Below are 18,166 nucleotides of genomic sequence, written 5' to 3'. Positions count from 1 at the left end.
ATAGCAACATTGAGTCAGAGACACCAACAAAAATATATTGGGGCAGATGTTGCTATGTGTCATTGCAAGCATAGACCAGCAAAGAGGATTTGTGTGGAATCATTCATAGTAACATCCAATATCGAGCCTGAACTGGGTACAGACTGAACGAGGAACCATGTTTATTTCTCATCAGAGTGCAGACTTGGATTAAATTGATCTGTCCTTTGGGCAAGGACCCGTAATGTCGCCATTGTGCAGCAGAACATTTTGCCACAAGCCCTGAAGTTGTGAATTCAGAGCACAATTAATAGCATAGATATGTAAATCAAATCACTTGGCTAAGGAATACTTATAAATACAATTAGTTGTAACCCCCCCATTTTAAATTCCTGTTGTTGTGCTCTTTAAGATCAGCTGGGTCTGAAGTTGAATCCTGCAGAACATATGGAAACCAGTCACCTTTCCCTTTTCAGGCCATCTAATTTACCAGAGAATTGTTGCAGATCCTGTGTTTCTGAATCAGCCTCTACTTATTATCCAGCTCTCAGATTACGGCACATAGCTGGGACTCTGTTCTTCACCTCTGTGTTGGCGGTGACCTTTTTTTTTTGGGGGGGGGGGGGGGCAGTGAATCTGCCATTAGTAAGCATTCAAGCAGTAGAAAGATCCTTTGAAAGTAGATTGGCGTAGCCCAAAAAGTTAACGCTACGACTCGAAATTATACTCCTCTTCCTTGATCTGAGTAATAAGATGGAGAAATTTGTTAAACATAAGGGAAGAGTTGTTGGCTTAGAGTAGTAATCCCTGCTGTGTCATGGGGATGTCAGTTTTTGCCCGGATGTTGCTATGGATTTTCCAGTTGAAAATTAGGACCGGTGCAGATTGAGAAGGGTTAGCCTTATTTCACATAGCACCATTGCTTTCTGATAATATTTCTTATAGCGCGTGAAGCTACGTGTTAAGGATCCGGATATTCTTACAATTTTCTTATTTTGTCTGAAAGGTTTGAAATTGGAGTCATAGGCGCTAATCAAGGGTAATGCAACTGACTGGGCCCCTCCTATTCCCTTTATTTGATCATTCAATCGGAGCTCATGGGCCAGACCTAAAACTGCTTTTGGGTACTGAAAATAATTCTTCCCACACTTGTGTTGCTACCTTATCTGATAAAAAGATGAAACTGAAAACATCTAGTATTTTCATTTTGCATTCAGCGCAGAATAACCATTTTCATCAAAAGCTTTGGATACATGGAATAAGGAATTAAATACATTTCTAATCGCATGACTTTGTTTGTAGAAAAAGACCCATCTCTTTTGGGAGAAATGGATCCGAGGAAGCAGTACTACCTCCATATAAATGCTTGTTTGTCCGTGAAAAGTATTTAAGACTGCAACTGAGACTGTGCACCCAGGTTACGTTTCAGCTGCTCTGTGCATTTCTGGCTGGTATTAAAGCCTGCGGGATGAGGACTGGTGCCACATTGCTGGCCTGCTTAGTACCGACTCTGCCCTACATTTGGATGGGCTGGACTCCTGGTGCTCAAGAATGCGAGTTGGGACTCGCCTCACAGGAACGTATCTGCTATCAGTGGATGAGCCTGCTCCCTCCCGCGCGCTGCAGTGCTAGGGCTTGTTACAGCATTGTTAGGTCTATTTGTGAAGCAAGAGTGTGGAGTAGGGCGTGTACGCAGAGCCTGTGCGACTGGAGTTTCTGCATCACCAACTTTAGTGTGAAATCACCCTAAAGGACTCGTCTCCGAAGTGCGAAGAGTTAGAGTTGCATTTTTGGGATAATGTCGCCTGAAATTCTTCACCACAGTATGCCATACGTTTTATGCTGCCTTCAACAATAGTTTATACGTACATTTCCTACCGAACAATGTAGCCTGATCTCCAAAGTTAATTCAAATATATGCGGGAATATGCAGCATTCAGAATGTTTTCTTTTAGACTGCTCCTCATTTGTGTGACAGAGCCCCTAATAATTAAGAGGATTTGCAGAAGGACACAAATTGTCTGTCTAATAAATACCCTGTTAAGCTTTGAGTGATGCATGAGGGAACATTCTTCTAAGTATTCTTCTAAGAGGCTCCCCGCTCCCACACACACAAACACCCCTTACGACGGGGTGTAGGGTTTTGGGTGGCACAGCATTAGACATTAAGAGGCAGAGACTGTTACGAGATAAAACTCTAACATACTCATTACTGAAGACTGCTTAAAGAGCTGACCAGTTTGCTATGGGGTTGGGAAGAAACTTGATTGGTTGTCCATTCACTCAGTACATTCCTTTCTGATTTCCATTTGTTCATCTTCCATTCCCACTGCAATTTGATGATATGGCTCCTATTCACTAGAAGGGACAGTGGTGGTGTTAAATATTCTCTCAGTCATCTTGGATTTGGAGTGTTCGGTAAAAAGACATATGTTATTTTGAGATACAATCTATGCTTGTGGCTGCCTATTCGAAAGACAAATGAACAACATTTCGAAGTTTGGTTTCTGGAAAAAGGGCTCTATCTACAGGCTTCAATCATCAAGGTACTCTACGAGTGCGCAGAGTTTCATTCTAAGGGTCCGAGATCTCTCTCTGAAGCCGAGCAGTGGGCTACTGGTGTTCCAATTCAGCTCATCTCACTTTAACAGAGCTGGTCGATAGCACGGTTCTTCCTGAATGTGTTTGCTGAGATTTAAAAAAAAACATGACTGCTTCTATTTCTCTTGGGCTTTTCTAAGATTGTTTTCTTAGTTTCCTCATTTTCCCTGAGACCTGTTAAGATATTTGAACATGCAGTGAACTCAGCGAATGTAGTGGTGTAGTAGTTCTCTGTGACAAAGATCCCCTGCTCTGCATAAGGTTTTCGAATATCCATGAGCTGCTAGTGTCTCGGCCTCTTAACACACTGTTTCCTGTAACTGGGACTCAATTCCTGCACTTGCTTTTTATCATAGTTATGTCTTCTTTTGCCTTTATCACTTGGATGGCCCCTCCGAATTTGCTGTGCGCTCTCTTCATATTCCCCTTACTCTTGCCTTCTTGCGCCGAGTACTTGTATGGTATAAGTTGTGCATAATAAGTAAATACATGCAAACACATGCCTTCACGGCACCGTTTCTTGCAGCACCATTGAAATGGAGGTTGTACTTTTTTTATGCCTTTTCAGTTTACCTCTCTTGCGAGTAAAGACTACTTTGAATTTCTGTCATTATCTTGCAAGCTAGGTTAATGCGAGTTTTATTAGAATGTGTCAATTTAAGGAGGATCCATAAACAGTCATTTTCATCATTGAATAGCTTTAGCCCCTCTTCAGCTATTTGAGTTTCTCAGACCACCTTGGAACTGCTTCTTGATCCTAAAAGCGAATCGCATGAGTACTCTACGCACTTAGTTGACTCAGACTGTTGAAAGCAAAGAGTGCCTTATCTGTGCTATTTATTTTTCTCTGTTTTTGAGCTGGACTGTTCAGTCCAACTCCCTCTAGAAGTACAAAAAAACACCACCATATGCAGATAGCCAGTATTTTCTTGCGACTGCTTTCTTTGCAGACAGTAAGAAAGAAGTGCCTCATCTACAACTATTTTTCTTTTGTTAATCCTGTCCTTCCTCACCACTCCTTGCTATACTTGTTGACTGTTTTTACCAATTCAGCCTGGTATGCGCATTATATAAGAATATTTTATTTTTAAAAAATAGCTGTTTAAGTTACGTGATTCTGTTAAAACGATTTTAACACCCCCCCCTGAGAAATTAGTTAAGAGGCAACGTTAAAGGTTAAAAAGCCAGGTTTTCAATCCCCTTCTAAAAGTAAGGAGGTTGGAGGCCTTTCTAAAATATAGGGGAAGATCATTCCAGGCCTTTGCTGAGCACACAGTAATGCTTCTCCCACCCCATGAGGCTTTTTTATTGGGTGGTACTATCGCCAACGTGGCTTCACAGAAGCGAAGGGTTCTTCTGGGTACGTACCACCGCAATTGCTGTTTCAAGTAGTCTGGCCCTATGCCTTGGAGTGCCTTGTAAACAGTTCAAAGAGCTTTGAAGCGCACCCATTTCCTAACAGGCAACCAATGGAGTTTTTTGATTTCCTTAGTAATAGGGTTAAATTTGGGTGTGCCAGTAAGCAGCCTTGCTGCCGCATTTTGCAACAGTTGCAGTTTATTCAAAAAGCGTTCCTGTATGTTTAAGTAAAGGCTGTTACAATAATCTAGTCTGGACACAATGAGTACAGTGACTACAGTCCGCTGGCTATCAGCCGGCAAGAAGGGGAGAACTTTCTTAATCATTCTGATTTGTATAGGAGGTAGTTGATGCCACAGCATTGATCTGATCACCAAAGTTGAGTTTCTCATCAATTATGACTCCTAGGTTTTTCACTTTCCTGGAGGGGGTAGGAAGAGTCCCCATTGCTTCTGCCCACCAATTTGGGGTCCAGAAGGTGAGATTATTTCAAAATAGGATGACCTCAGTCTTTCCTGAATTCAGTTTTAGGCAGTTTTGACATCCACCTCGCGATTGCTGCCATACAATTGTGGAACCGGGTTTCGATTCCTGCTGCCTGTCGAGGGTGGAAAGCCACCACAATTTGTGTATCGTCTGCATACAATGTCAGGCTGAAGCCAAAGGAACCAATTAAAAAAGTTAGGGAAGATACATATACATTAAAAAGAGTGAGGCTAAGCAAAGATCCTGTGGCACTCGGCAAGGCAAAGAGAAAGGTCTAGAATGGAATTCACCCAGTGCTACAGTCTGGGATCTGCCCATCAGAAAGGATTCCAGGAGCTCCCATGCTTTGCCTTGGACCCCACATGCCAACAAACGGTCTATCCATGCATCATGATGGACCGTATCAAAGGCTGCAGATAAGTCCAGCATAATAAGGGCAGCCTTACCTCCCCTGTCCAAAGCCTCCCTTATCTCTTTCGTAGATTTTATAAGGGTGAATTCTGTACTGTGCCCTTCTCTGAACCCATTTTGAGTGGGATCTAAAACTGGGTTTAGAGTAGAAAGGCTCTAAGCTGCAAGTTCATGGTTTTCTCAACCAATTTTGCAGATAATGGGTGGCGTGAGTTAGGTCGACAATTATTGGGCTCCCTTGGGTCCAAGCTGGGCTTTTTTAACCGAGACAATATAGAAGCAAGCTTCCAAGATCTAGGGAAGTGCCCTGCTTCAAACATTGCATTGAACAGAGGGGTAAGTAAAAGGGCCACGGGAACCGGGGCCCGTTTGATTACTGAGACTGGGCTGGGATCATAGGGGGAACCTGATCTTACAGACAGGAGAAGCTTCTCAGTGTCCGTTGTGGACAGTGGTGCATATTTGTCAAAAACCGAGGAGGGGGTCAGCAACTGGCCTCTTTCCCTCCATAAAAGCTACAACTCCTCCCGGGCTTGGGTGACTAAAATATGAGAAGATAACCTCTACCTTGTTCAAAAAGAACCTAGCGATATCATCGCATTGTTCCTGACTCGCCACGTTATTTGTCGGGGTGGGGAGGCCAGGCTTGAAACAGTTTTAAAAAGTTCTTTAGTAGAATTTTTTGCTGAATTGATTTGATTAGTAAAGAACTTTTTCTTTATTTTCGAATAGGAGTTGCTTATAAATGGCGAGACTTTGTTTATAACTCTTTTTATCCCCTTCCTTATATTCTTTCCTCCAGCTCCGCTCTAGAGACTTACGGGAGAGTTTTTGTCTCCTCAGTTCTTCCAAATACCAGGGTGCTGTTGGTTGGGACATTTTAGGAAATAAAACTTTGACTGGGGCTAGTTTATTACAAGCTGATTCCACACAAGTTGTATAATGTGCGGCGGCCTCCTCTATTCCTGAGGGTATCTGACCAGCAGATGCCATAAGTGCATCTTGTAGGTCCGCGCTCTCGATTTTGTTCCAGGCTCTGCTTTTAATCTGAATCGTGGTGTGAGTGAGCAGGGCTAACTCAAATTGTACGGCAGCGTGGTCTGTCCAGGTCAGAGGTAATAAATCTGTGTACAGCAGTTGAGGGTGGTTTGTGAAGATTCCGTCCAATATGTGACCTGCCACGTGGGTGGGGCCTGTCACTTGCTGACTTAGGTCAGCACTCTTCATCATATCTATAAGGGCCACTGAGTCTGGGTCCTTTAACGTTTCCAGATGGTAATTAAAGTCTCCCATGCTGGTGAAGGCATCTGTACAGAGCCCCTCTTCCAGCAAATTATCAATAGTTTAGAAAAGTGCTCCTAGGTCCCAGGGGTCTATAAAGTAAAATGCCCTTAAATGTGTGGTGATGTGATAGACTTAAGCTAAAGGAGAGAGCCTCATAGGCTGAATTGGAGGCTATATGAAAGTACAACCCCCCCCCCCCCCCCGGCGGAGTCGCTTTTACAATATCGGGGCCTGAGCTATCATCTGTTCAAGCTTCAGTAATAAAAGCAATTTGCATATTCTCCCCCTCAATGAGTGAGGCACACTCAACACTATGCTTCACCAAAGTCCTGGCATTCAGCAATATGCGTTTTACCACTGTTGTGTTAGGCTCCACCGTTTTAAGAATTTCATCATTAGTGGGCTTAATAGATTGGTAGCTAAGTCCAGGCAAAGTAGAATTGCATTTGGGGCAGGTGATCATAAAAGACACAGGCCTCGTATTGAACTTGAGACACAGACGGCCAGTCGACTTACCAACTGGCTTCAAATTCAATAATTGTGATCTTGAATACCCTGTGATGTTGGCCTCACCTGGGTTTAATTGAGCAGGGGTGCTGGCGCTGAGCGCGGGCGGAGCGCGGACGGGCGCAGACGAGTTTGCCTTTGGCGCGCCCGCTGCGTGGTCGCATACGCTGTGTGGTTGCGTCAGCGCTTCCATTTGTAGCGTCTGGGGGGGGGGGGAAATTAGCCAGCTGACCTCAACTACCCCCAAAATGGCAGCCCTGCTCCACACGAGTCACGGGAAACACAGGTGTCTGTCCGCCCCCAAGCACGCTCGCAAAATGATCCCAGCTCCCCTGGTAGTTAGCAGCAATACAGTGAACATGAGCAGGTAAAACAATAAGTCGTCTAAAATTCAGTTAACTTCAAATTTAAAATGTGATTAAAGCGTTAAAAGGAAGTTGTGACAATTCAATTAAATTTAATTTTGAAAATGCGATTAAAAGCGTTAAACAGAAGTTAGGAGCAGTCAGAGCAATTACGAAGTGCAAATACGCTAAAAGTTAACTCCCGGCTCCAGCCTCAGGAGGTATTGTCGCTAGGGGCTGGATAATCTTCTTATCCTCCTCTCGATTGTTTGCAATACTGTAATAGCAATCGAAGGAGTTGTGATTGATTATTAACCTCTCCAACTCTACTTATAAAGTTTGCCGTCTACAGTGTTTAATATAGGAATTTGACCCCTAAAGAAGGATGAGTGCCTGAAGGCAAGTACAAGGCGTGGAAGAGAGCATAAAGGTCCGGTTTAACCCCGGTCTCGTTCTTGCTCGTTCCCACTGAAAATTAGTGAGCCTCATAATTTGTTCTCGTTTTGTTTGGTTTAACTTGGCAGTGTTGCAAGAATTGCTTTTTCACGTTGCACTTCTTAGTTACTTACAGTAGTTGTAGCACATTGATCGATGCAGTTATTTAGGGCTCTGTCAGAATTTAGAATGCACATATTTTGTCATGTAATGGAACTACTGTAATGCCAAAGGTCCATCTCTTGCTCCCTCTGTGCTTATGCCTCCTGTTTTGTTGGATGTTTTTCTCTACTTTAGTCTACTAACCGAGCACACCCCAGTCACCACAACGTTTTTGCCCTTCCCCGTAGCTTTTTCATGCCTGCTGCTTTTGGAGACCACTAAACAAAGCTAAGACATTATGTTTTTGGGGGGTATGACCTAGCCACTTAGCTAAAGACCTCGTGCCAATACCCATTTGCTCTTCCCTATAAACAGCACACTTTAAAGTAAGTTTATATTTTAATTACATTTCCAGAATGTGACATATTTGTAAGCTTTTTTTTCGGGCAAGAGTCCATCGATTCAAGATTTTAGAGCATTGTTTTCATAATATGGCAGTTATCATATTTATTGCTTTCTCCTCAAATTCTATCCAATGCCTTCTCAGTGAGTTCTCTCCTCTGTCTTTCTCTTTAGAACGGACACATAAAGTTTCTGTATTTGTACCTCCCAATTTTCATCTGATGTAAACTAGAGATGATTACTTTACTATTCTAGATGTGTTCAACACTGGTGCGAAAAGACCGAAAAATACAGTCTTTTAGTCTGAAGCGATTTTAACATTGAAACATTTCTTTATCCTGAAGAAAATGATTGGAACCACACTAGAAACACAGACTGCTCAACTTGTTCCAGATTTGTATTTCAAAGGCAGGTAATTATAAATCTGAAATAGTCAGAATTCTGTATTGAATTGTTAAACACTGATTTCTGGTCCCTTTCTAGATTCTTCTGTGAGTGTTCCACCCAAGTTATAAGGCTTCTCTTTTTGTGGGAAGCCTTCCTGTTTCCTGAAAAGACTTTGAACTGTTCATTGTCATTTCTGGTGTAGCCAGATGAAGCTGATGTAGCAATGAGCCTAAACAAGACTGCACTTCCTCTGTGTAATCGCACTCCTTACAAGGTTGAACTTTGGCTTACAGATGTAAGCATTTATGTAGTATAGAACCTTTATGTAGTCTTAGTCCAACTTTTAAAAGGTGCCAATATTGATGATTATTAACTGTATTTCGAATATATTTGCCTCTCCATCCTGTTTGTTTTTTAAATTCTTGCAGGACGTTATTGTATCTTCTGACTTTCAAAATCAACATTGGTGATTTTCATTTTTTATTTACCCAAGTGCAGTGAATAGTTCTGTCACTTCTTTCATTTCTAGGGTTCACTGAACAGAATGGATGTTCTCTGCTCGCCCACTTATTCAGTAACCCTTCTGGAAGACTGATTGCTAAAATGCAACAGGTTGTGGTATGGAGATCGTATCAATGCAAACAGCTGCTTTCTCCTTACTTAGTTTCAACAACTCACTTATTACATTGCTTAATCTAAAACAAATACATGTGTATGTACATGTATTTGTGTGTGTATGTGTATATACATATATATATATATGTGTGTTTGTACGTATATATATGTGTGTGTGTTTTACGTATGTATATGTATAAAATCACCAAACCTCCCGGTAAGTTCCTGAGCTGTTTGTGTATTGGTCTGAGTCGGGCTCCAGTCGCCCGTAACATTAACTCATGCACTCCTCCTTATCGGCAAAGGATTCTCTCTGACACTCCTGGTTGCTGCAAGTTTTGTTTATTGAAAATGCCTTCTCCCAACACGTTTCGGACGTAGACTTTCTCACGGGTCCTTGAGAGAGGCTACAGCTGAAGCCTGTCTTGAGGAGCCATTTTTAATAAACACTTGCTGCAATCAGAAGTGTTCGAGAGATTCCTTTGTCTATAAGGAGGAGCATGAGAGTTAAGATCTATATATGTTCATAAAACATCTCGTGCCACAAATTCACAAAACTATATATGGTTAACACTTTGAGTTTTATCCCATTTACATCAATGTACAGTTCTGCTGAAATGTCCTTTGTATCTAATGTTTGGTATTCCAGACAGATCATCATTCCATTGTGTAACTGATTCTCATGGGGTACAGCCAGCATGTGTTTTGCTTTCATGGCGCTGGTTCTTTAGGGCTGAAAAACAGATTATTCTGGTCCCTTCCTGCAAATTCACCAGTTCTTTGTTACATTGCAGCACTCCTGGGAGTTCTCGTCTTTCCTTGGAACCCCAATCTCCTCCCCACCCACCATGCCCCTTCCTCAACCTCTTGCACCAGATATCACAGCGCCCCCAACCCCATGCTATATTCCCTAGCCCCCACAGTTCATCTCGTGCTCCCCAACCCTGCTGTCATGCTCTGCTCCCAACTTCCTATTTTTTAAGTTTGCTATAGACTACACTCTTCCTTATTTGTGCTGTAGCACAGTCTCTTGTTAACAATACATTTACAGTTCTACATTTGTCAGACAGCTGTTTGGAAACTGTAAATTAGAAATGGCCACGGTGTCATGCTGCATGTGCATTACTGCATCAGAATGCATGCATGCTTCTGCATTAGAAGCCATCTCGATTGACTATGCTCACAAATGATTTACGACAGATGGGCCTTAGGAGGTCATTTTGGATTGATTTTCTGCAGTAAAAGCCCATTCCAGAGTGGCTGTCTATGCATTAGCATGTGTCTTCACTCGGTGATGGCCAATGGTCCTTAACTAATGCCAATGCAAATATTCTGTGCCACACAACAGATCCATTAGCTTTGCTTGTGCTTGTTTTGTGAGAAGCTGCCATGTTTGGTTTGCTGCCAGTCTAAATACTTCTGCCAGAGGTACAGGTATGGAGAATATATGAGCACTTGCAATCCATCTGTTTCCAATGAGCAAACATAGTGTCTAGTAGGTGCAGTGCCCAGTCTTGCACATTCGCAATCCATGGGGGAAGTACCCGATGGGTGTCCACAGATGGAGCACGGACGCCTGGGGCTAGCCAGGGAGTTGCAGTGCTACAGGTAGGCCTTAACAGTCTTAGTAGATATAGGTATAGCTCTAGGTCAGAGAGGGGGCAAGGCTCAATTTTTCATTCTTCGTAATACAGCATCAGAAAAATTACTTTTGTTTTCTTATGTTTTCCCTACGGAAATATGAATGATTGGGTATGCTGATTGCCTTACACAAAGATACTTTCTGAAAATGGGATCTTGAGGCAATGTGGCCAGTGGACAGGGGAGGCAGTTAATATCCAGGCAAGTGGCTTTTAAGTGCTCCTTACCTGTTCAGATGCAGACATGGTGTATTTTCTTTCTGGACAAGACCTATATCTCTAGCGTTGCAGCTACCCGTGTATCTTCTTGGCCTGGTTTGCCGCGGATGGTATATTCCTAATACTTGAACGTTCACCGAGGCTCCCTTACTCATAATCTTGCATGACTCAGACGTGGCTTTGCCAGTTGAGTCATGCCGCTGCCACCCGGTCTCATGATTAATCGTGGATTTCGACACACTCATCAGTGAACGTTTCGGTTTTCTTTGCAAACTCACCTGCTTGGTGCTGCACTTTTTTTTGTACGTATACTGTAGATTAGTTAACATAGTAAGCTTAAGGAGCCCTTCTGTCTTTTTTTTTCCTTCTTCTTGTTTCTTTGCTTGAGATTTCTTGCTGAACAAGCATCTTTCTAAGGCCCATCCGTCTGTTGACACGAGAATTCCCCGGCTTTCAAGACCCTGCTTTTTCCCCGTGGTACCTCACCGCGCAAGTCTTTTTAACAAGCTCAGTGTCATCGCTGACTGCATGGCAATCAAGGTAACCAGGCCAGCAATCAACATACCAAGAAATTTAGGTGCATTTGGTGCCATCCCAAACACGATTGTTAGATCCGCCCCCTTTGTGGAAAAGTATGGGTTGCTGAATCTTGCAGAGTACATTTCTTTCCAAGTGAATCACTTTAAATTAATTTTCGTTTACCATCCTTTGAAGAGTGGCTTCCACTGTCATTTTCTCATTCTGATAACACATAATTTTTCTGCAAGCTAGGACTCTTGCATCCTCTATCAGCTTGTTTCTTCTCCTCCCCTCCCCTTTTTGCCTCACTGCACTTATCTCGTACTCACCCTGCTTTATACACCATTTCATGTGCGTTCCCATATTTCTCTGTTTATCCTTACCTATCACTTTCTCCCCCTCACGTCTAGACCTGACTTCTTGTTCTAAAATAGAACATTTATGTCCTCCGGAAACACTTACACACATTCAGGTACTCATAAGGCGCCTCTTTCCCTGCAGATTCTCCATTCAGCTCTGGGCTCCAAACATTATGATTAGCTGCTCCCTGGCGAGGGAAAAACAAAATGCAGAAATAAACCACATGTAACCTGACACAACATAAGGAGTACTAAATTTGCTCCATCCATATTGGAAGGGTAGAGAAGGAAGAGCTACATTTAGAAGTGCACTCCTTTAGGTCTATTCTGCAGATCACCACAGACTCCTTGTGATGCCCCAAGTGGCTCAGATTGATGATAAATGCCTAATCAACAGATACAACTAGAAACCATCAGGGTGTTGGAATGAAATAAGAGAAATAAAAGTTTCCACATACGATCTGATGACATTTTTTGATCCTGTGAAATGAAGTGGTAAACTGAGTTATAGTTGCAAAGTTGTTTGTTTTATATTTTTAAAAAAAATGTGTTCTGGTGAGTGACCAGCACATTTGAGGAAACAATCGTACCATACTGTTGAGTATTTTCTTTGTGCATTTTGGACCTATATATCCATTAGCCCAACCCGGCCTCATGGGAAGTAAATGCAACAAAAATATCTGCTTAAGTATGGATAACCTGCCTTCAGAAGGGCTTTCTGGTGCCTTTGACTTAGTCAATTAACTCCCCAGCAGATAGGAATTGATAACCACGGTTTATGCAGAAGCGCTAATAGTAACAGTCTAGAACCATCTTGTGCTGTAATGCTTGCCTTCCTTTTCAGTACAATATCAGTATGCATTGCAAAGGACCTTACAAGTGAGACCGTGACTGAAATTTAATGTTCTGTTAATGTGCGATACGTTTGTCCATGCCCTGTGGCATTCATCAAGGTAACATTTGTTATCTAGTGATCTGTTTTTCAGTATAACATAGCACCCCATATTTAACCATCAGCTTAAAACATCCTGCCAGCAGTAACCCGCACAACAAATCACATTTGCTTGCTGTGCACCGACTAGCGACCAGGAACAGACTAGCTCAGTTTGGTAATTGGTTTTGTTGCCTCATTTCAAGTCCCCAGATCACTGCACTAGGGCGTCTGGGGGATGATGGCAAGGTGGCCATGACCTAGCTGAGCTCCTGACCTCGTTCAGAGAAAGTCTTCTAATCTTTAGACTCATGATAAGTCCCATTTCCTCCAGCCCACATGTCATTGTGACTTGTTCCACCCACAATAAGGCACTGCTGTGACCTAAGCACTTCAGTTTGGAAGATTGCATTTCAGGTATGAAGTAATGATAGCCTTCGAGTACCTTTGAGCCTCCATACACCCGAGGGGACTCTACAGCAGCTCTTTCCACTCTGTCTATCCCCACCCTTCCCAGACAACGCTAGGCACACTGGGTGCTATCTTGAGATCTGCAATGGGTCTATTGGAAATGGGCAGCCCCTAAAAGGAGCATCAAACTGCTGTGTGGAAGCCTGGGAGGGCTACTTCAAGAAGCTTGATTGTTTAAATTGTTTGTGAAGCATTTGTTTTTGGTCTGTCAAAATGTTAGTATATTGCTTGCTGTTAGGTATGCTGTCAAAGCTCCCTGCTATATTGCCTTCCACTAACAGGTTGCAAAGCTTATTTTGAGTGGTATCCAGGGCTCTCTGAAGTGTGGGAAACCTAACTGGGTTCTAATACATGATTCACCATTGGTGATGCTGTGATCAGGATAAGCAAGAATGTGCTTGCTGCCTCCCAGTGCCTCTTCCAACATTTACTGTTGGTTGAGAAACTGATCACTGCAGGATCTTAAGTAGGACCTTTTCCAAACACTCTTCATTGAGCTCATAGGAAGTGACTTCTGATAATCTGAGCACAGAGACTTGCATTTTAAAAGTCCTGCATTACTGAACAACCTTCAAAGGCTTCCTAAAATATGAGCTTAAAATCCCATATGAAAGGCGTCTGGGGTCTGTTAAGAGTATGCTAATTGACAGCCAACAGTCCATCATTCAGAATACCAAATCTCTGGATCTTCTCTATAGTTCAGCGTGCCCGTTTCCAGCTAAGGCTTCTCTGGGGAATCGGGAACCTCATCCCAGCACACATCCATAAATCTGTAGCCCAGGCACTTGGGCTCTCCAGACTCAACTATGGAATTGAACTCCTTTCCGGCATTTCCAAAGCTCATCTAGGCCTTCTCAGAGCAGTCCTACATGCAGCAGCAGCCCGCCGCATGACCGATCACAAGACGTTCACAGGTCACATCTCTTCCCCATTCTACACTCCCTTCAGTGGCTTCCCATAGAAGTGAGAGCCCAATTTAAACCTACCAGCATCATTCAAAGTTCTTCACTCCTCTTTGCCCTCATGCCACTTTGAGAAACTAAAAATCTCAGACACCTGCCGATGCTCGCGAAACACTAATTTGCTCCTCCTCGAAACCCCTACCTTCAAGCACGATTGAGACATGAACCGATCCTTCTCTGGAAGTGCCTCGAGAACATGGAACTCTCTCCCTCCGAGCCTCCGTCTGACCACATAATATGTTCCCTTTCAAAAAATACCTCAAATCTCTTCTCTTTCAAAGACACCAGGCCTAAACTGCTCCTACCCCCCCTCTCACGCTCCCGCCAAGTGCAGACCAACCTCAACCAGCACAATCGATTGATGATCATCTTGTGGTACTGTACCACCTAATTGTCATTGCTTTGTTTTACAATGAATTCGTGTGACTTGCTCTACCTCATGGGAAGGCTAACGTGATGTTCTCTCCACCTTTAATGTGAGAGTATATTTTCTATTATTGATTCATTCTACTTTATTGTAAAGCACACTGATGCCTATCGGCCATATACGCAAAATATAAAATCACACAGATAAATTGGGAGAGAACTAAAACTGAAACAATAGACGTGCTGTTTTGCATTGAATGCTTTTGAGTGTTTTAGGACAGTTGATCTTGCCCAATATTTTTGAAAGAATTTTCATAAGTATTTTGTAATACATATTGTAATACATATTGTAGAGAGTAATTGGTCTATAAGAATCTCAATGATCACGCTTTTCGTTCTGCTTTAAAAGGACATATTGTTTCTCTGTTTAAATGGGGGCTGAATTTTATCTTCTTTATAAATTACATTATATTAATTCACCAAGTTGGGTGTTAAACCTTTCTGAAAGTTTTTATATATCTCAAGTAGGAGTTAGTTGGTTACCGGAGATTTAGAATGAGCGATAGCTTTAATAGAGGTTTTATCTTGTTTCTCAGTCAATCCCACAAATTATTCGTGGCTGACATTTTTAAGCTAGGCATTATCCGGAACTTCTACAAAAATAACTATAAAGAAACCCAATCTCGTTTCTGACTGGTTGCGTTTCCACAGTTAAATGGGGCAGCTTTCCTCTCCCTGAACCTCTGTAATCACCAAACTATGAAGTGTGAAGCGGAAATTCAGGAATGGGAGGGTATTAGACATGGATTCGAGGAGAACAAAGTCTGATTTACAATCTGCTTATTTGAGCCTTCTGAGTGGCGTGGGAGGGGGAGTACAGAATTAGTGTTAAGATTAATATTATTCCCAATTTGATAATGAACACTGTGCCTTAGAATAACAGTACATGAATTGGATGTGATCCTGCTCGCTCATTTTAGGATGTGCTACTCTGATCTTTCTCGAGCACCTTTTTTTGCTGGTTCGATTCATAAGGTGTAGCAGCCATGCTGCCTCCTTGCATCAATATTTCAAGTAGTATCCAGTTACGCAAGATTTAATTAACCTCTTAATCATATTTTAATGAAGGACTCAATTATTTTGGTGACTTAATTATTAAGTGCCTTAAATTGCAAGGACATTCTCAGTTTCTTGACACGTTATCTTGATAAGCTTATTGATAAGTTATATTCTGAGTTAATGGAGGAGTAAGCAGGCCAGCTTTAATCCCAGAAGGTTTGAGCAAAATTCAATAGTTCACTGCCAGGCAGAAATCCGTATCTGTGTACATGGAATCTGTATACCGAGGAAGTTTGCAGGACTGAAACTGCTTATTGTATGAGTCTTTGGATAAAAAAGGAAGTAATGATGCAGAGCAGTATGGCATGATGAGCAGATGCCCTATAAAGGGATAGTGGCCTGACAGAACATATTGGATCACAGTTGATGGGCAAAGTACAAAATGAGAAGGGGCACTTTTAAGGAGGCTTTGGCAGTTTCGCTCAATGCTAGTGCAAAAGTGTCCTCCAGTTCAATTGTATACCCTGCCCTAACCTGCAGCTTCTGAAACTATGCCAGTTGTGATGAGGAGTAGGGTCCCTGGTAGAAGATCCGTGATAAAATTGCAGGGACAGTGGTATGTTTCTTGACATTCTTCAGCTCCGAAAATTGCTTGTGCATTGGTAATGAAGGGGGCGGGAAGTCTTTGCTTCATGTTTTGTGATGCTGAAGAGATTAAAGTTGAGCCTGTTGTCTCAATGGCATGTTAGTTTCTGTGGATGCACTTGTGGTCCATATGTAGGTCCTAGTCGGAGTGTGGTTAAGGTATCTGATGGAGACATTTAGCCACATATTCCTTACCTTTGAACTTCCAGGCGTCAGGCTGGATCCAGAAGATTTTTGATAGCAGTTCTCCTGTGCGCTGGTAGGTGGTATCGGTCGACTCTGCGTTACATCATGGCGTCCTGTTGGTCATCGTCGTGACGTCCGCATCAATATAACCGCCACTCCGGCACCAGTTCTTTTCTTTTCCACGCCAGCCAGTGATCCGTTGAAGAGAGCTACCCCATGTCACTTTTTGACAGTTTTTTTTTAACCTTTTGTCATCTCCTTTTGGTATGTTGGGGATGTCCTGTAGGAAGACTTCGGGGTTCAAGCCGTGCTGCGTATGTCACCGCGCCATGTCGGTAATATACCCCCATCTCGTGTGGCTCTGGTGCCTGGATCGCGACCGCAACACAGTCCTGCTACGATTATCAGGCCATAGCGCTGAAGGCTGTGGAGCAGACCCTGAAGCTCCTCGCGACATAGCACGCACCGTGGAGGTCGCATAATTTCGGAGGCTCGTAGTCCTCTTCGTCGAAGTTGTGAGGTAAGAGGCACCACAAGAAGTCAAAGCGTGCTTTGACTTAACTCCGTCCACTACGTGTTGAGATGGACGAGCCTTGGCGTTCTAGACCCCGTTCTGCATTCTAGGCCCCGTTCTGCGTGTGCGTGTGTATATAAATATATATAAAACCAAAGGTTATAGCGTGTTCTAGAAAGGCTCAGGTTTCACTTGTACAAAACCAGTGAAATTTAGCAGTTAGATTTACCTGAGCTAACAGTAACTTACGTCCCTCAATGCACTGCTTATGACCTCACATATTACAACACTAATGACATGGTCAGTGACATCACTGATGGCATCTCAAATGACATCGATTGTGAGTGTTTTCAAAACATTTGTGTTAAACGTATAACCTAAGATACTACAAAAGTTGAATTGGTATACTTAGTGTACTACTACTGAGTGATTTTCTTTTTTTAACATAGTTTGTGAGTCACTGTGTATGAGTTGTGTCTGAGTGACTGTACGGGTGTGTGTGTAAGTGTCTGAGTGGGTAACTCAGTGGCTGTGTTGGTGAGTGAGTCGTGTGTCAGTGGCTGCATGGGTCAGTCGCTGCATGGGTGGGTGAATGACTGGCTTTGTGGGTGAGTGGGTGTGTCAGTGACTGAGTGGGTTTGTCAGTGACTTTATGGGTGAGTGAGTGTCTGAATGACTGTATGTGTGAGTGACTGTTCAAGTGGCTGTATGGGTGAGTTAGTGGCTGTTAGGGTGAGAGTTTGGTTAAGTGAGTTGGTGTGTTAGTGGCTGAGTGGAAGATTGTTTGTGGCATGCCCTGTATGGGTGTGTGAGTTGTTGTATGGATGTGAGTGGTTCTGTGGGCAAGTCAGTGGCTCTGAGAGGATGAGTGACTGTATGGGCGACTAATTGAATGTGTCAGCTGTGTGGGTGAGTGGTTGTAAGGAGGCGAGTGACTGGTTGTATGGTCAGACTCTGTGAGTGGGTGTGTGAGTGGATCTATGGTTAAGTGAATGGTTTTCTAAGTACTAGTATCAGTCTGTATGGGTATGTGAGCAGTTGTGTGGGTATGTGAGCGGGCTTATGAGATGTTGTATTAGAGTGTGAGTAGGTGTGTGTGCTTCTGTGGATGATGTCATCAGTGATGTAATTTGAGATGTCACACCATGTCATGAGTAATGTAATATGTTAACTCTTTTCTATTCTGCTGACCTCTAGGCTCGCGCCTGGACACTCCTAGGAGTAGCTGTGCGCGCTTTAAACTGCATTAACATAACATAACGGGTCATGTGCAGTGCTTTGTAGAGGTGCAAGTTATAGTTAACTCGGGTAACTCCTCTTCTTCCTCTTCCTCTGCATCCTCTCCCTCCCATATTCTACTTCCGCCCTCCACAGCCTACATCA

At 42.9% G+C, this 18,166-nt stretch overlaps 1 protein-coding gene across 8 annotated transcripts in view; it reads left to right on the top strand.

Moving 5' to 3' along the window:
• SGMS1 (sphingomyelin synthase 1) overlaps window positions 1-18,166 on the top strand; it is a 768,301-nt gene that overhangs the window by 614,447 nt on the left and 135,688 nt on the right. For 3 of the 8 annotated variants that reach the window (XM_085605472.1, XM_085605491.1, XM_085605507.1), the window contains one exon: window positions 8,166-8,322. The exons of 4 other annotated variants lie outside the window; for them this stretch is intronic. The gene's annotated coding sequence lies outside the window, so the exon portion shown is untranslated. The remainder of the gene's footprint in view (window positions 1-8,165; window positions 8,323-18,166) is intronic. One more of the 8 variants, XM_085605481.1, reaches the window with a different exon arrangement.

The sequence above is a fragment of the Triturus cristatus genome, chromosome 1_2, assembly GCF_964204655.1.
Source record: "Triturus cristatus chromosome 1_2, aTriCri1.1, whole genome shotgun sequence".
Classification (NCBI taxonomy): domain Eukaryota; kingdom Metazoa; phylum Chordata; class Amphibia; order Caudata; family Salamandridae; genus Triturus; species Triturus cristatus.
This window is presented reverse-complemented; position numbering and strand designations above follow the sequence as displayed.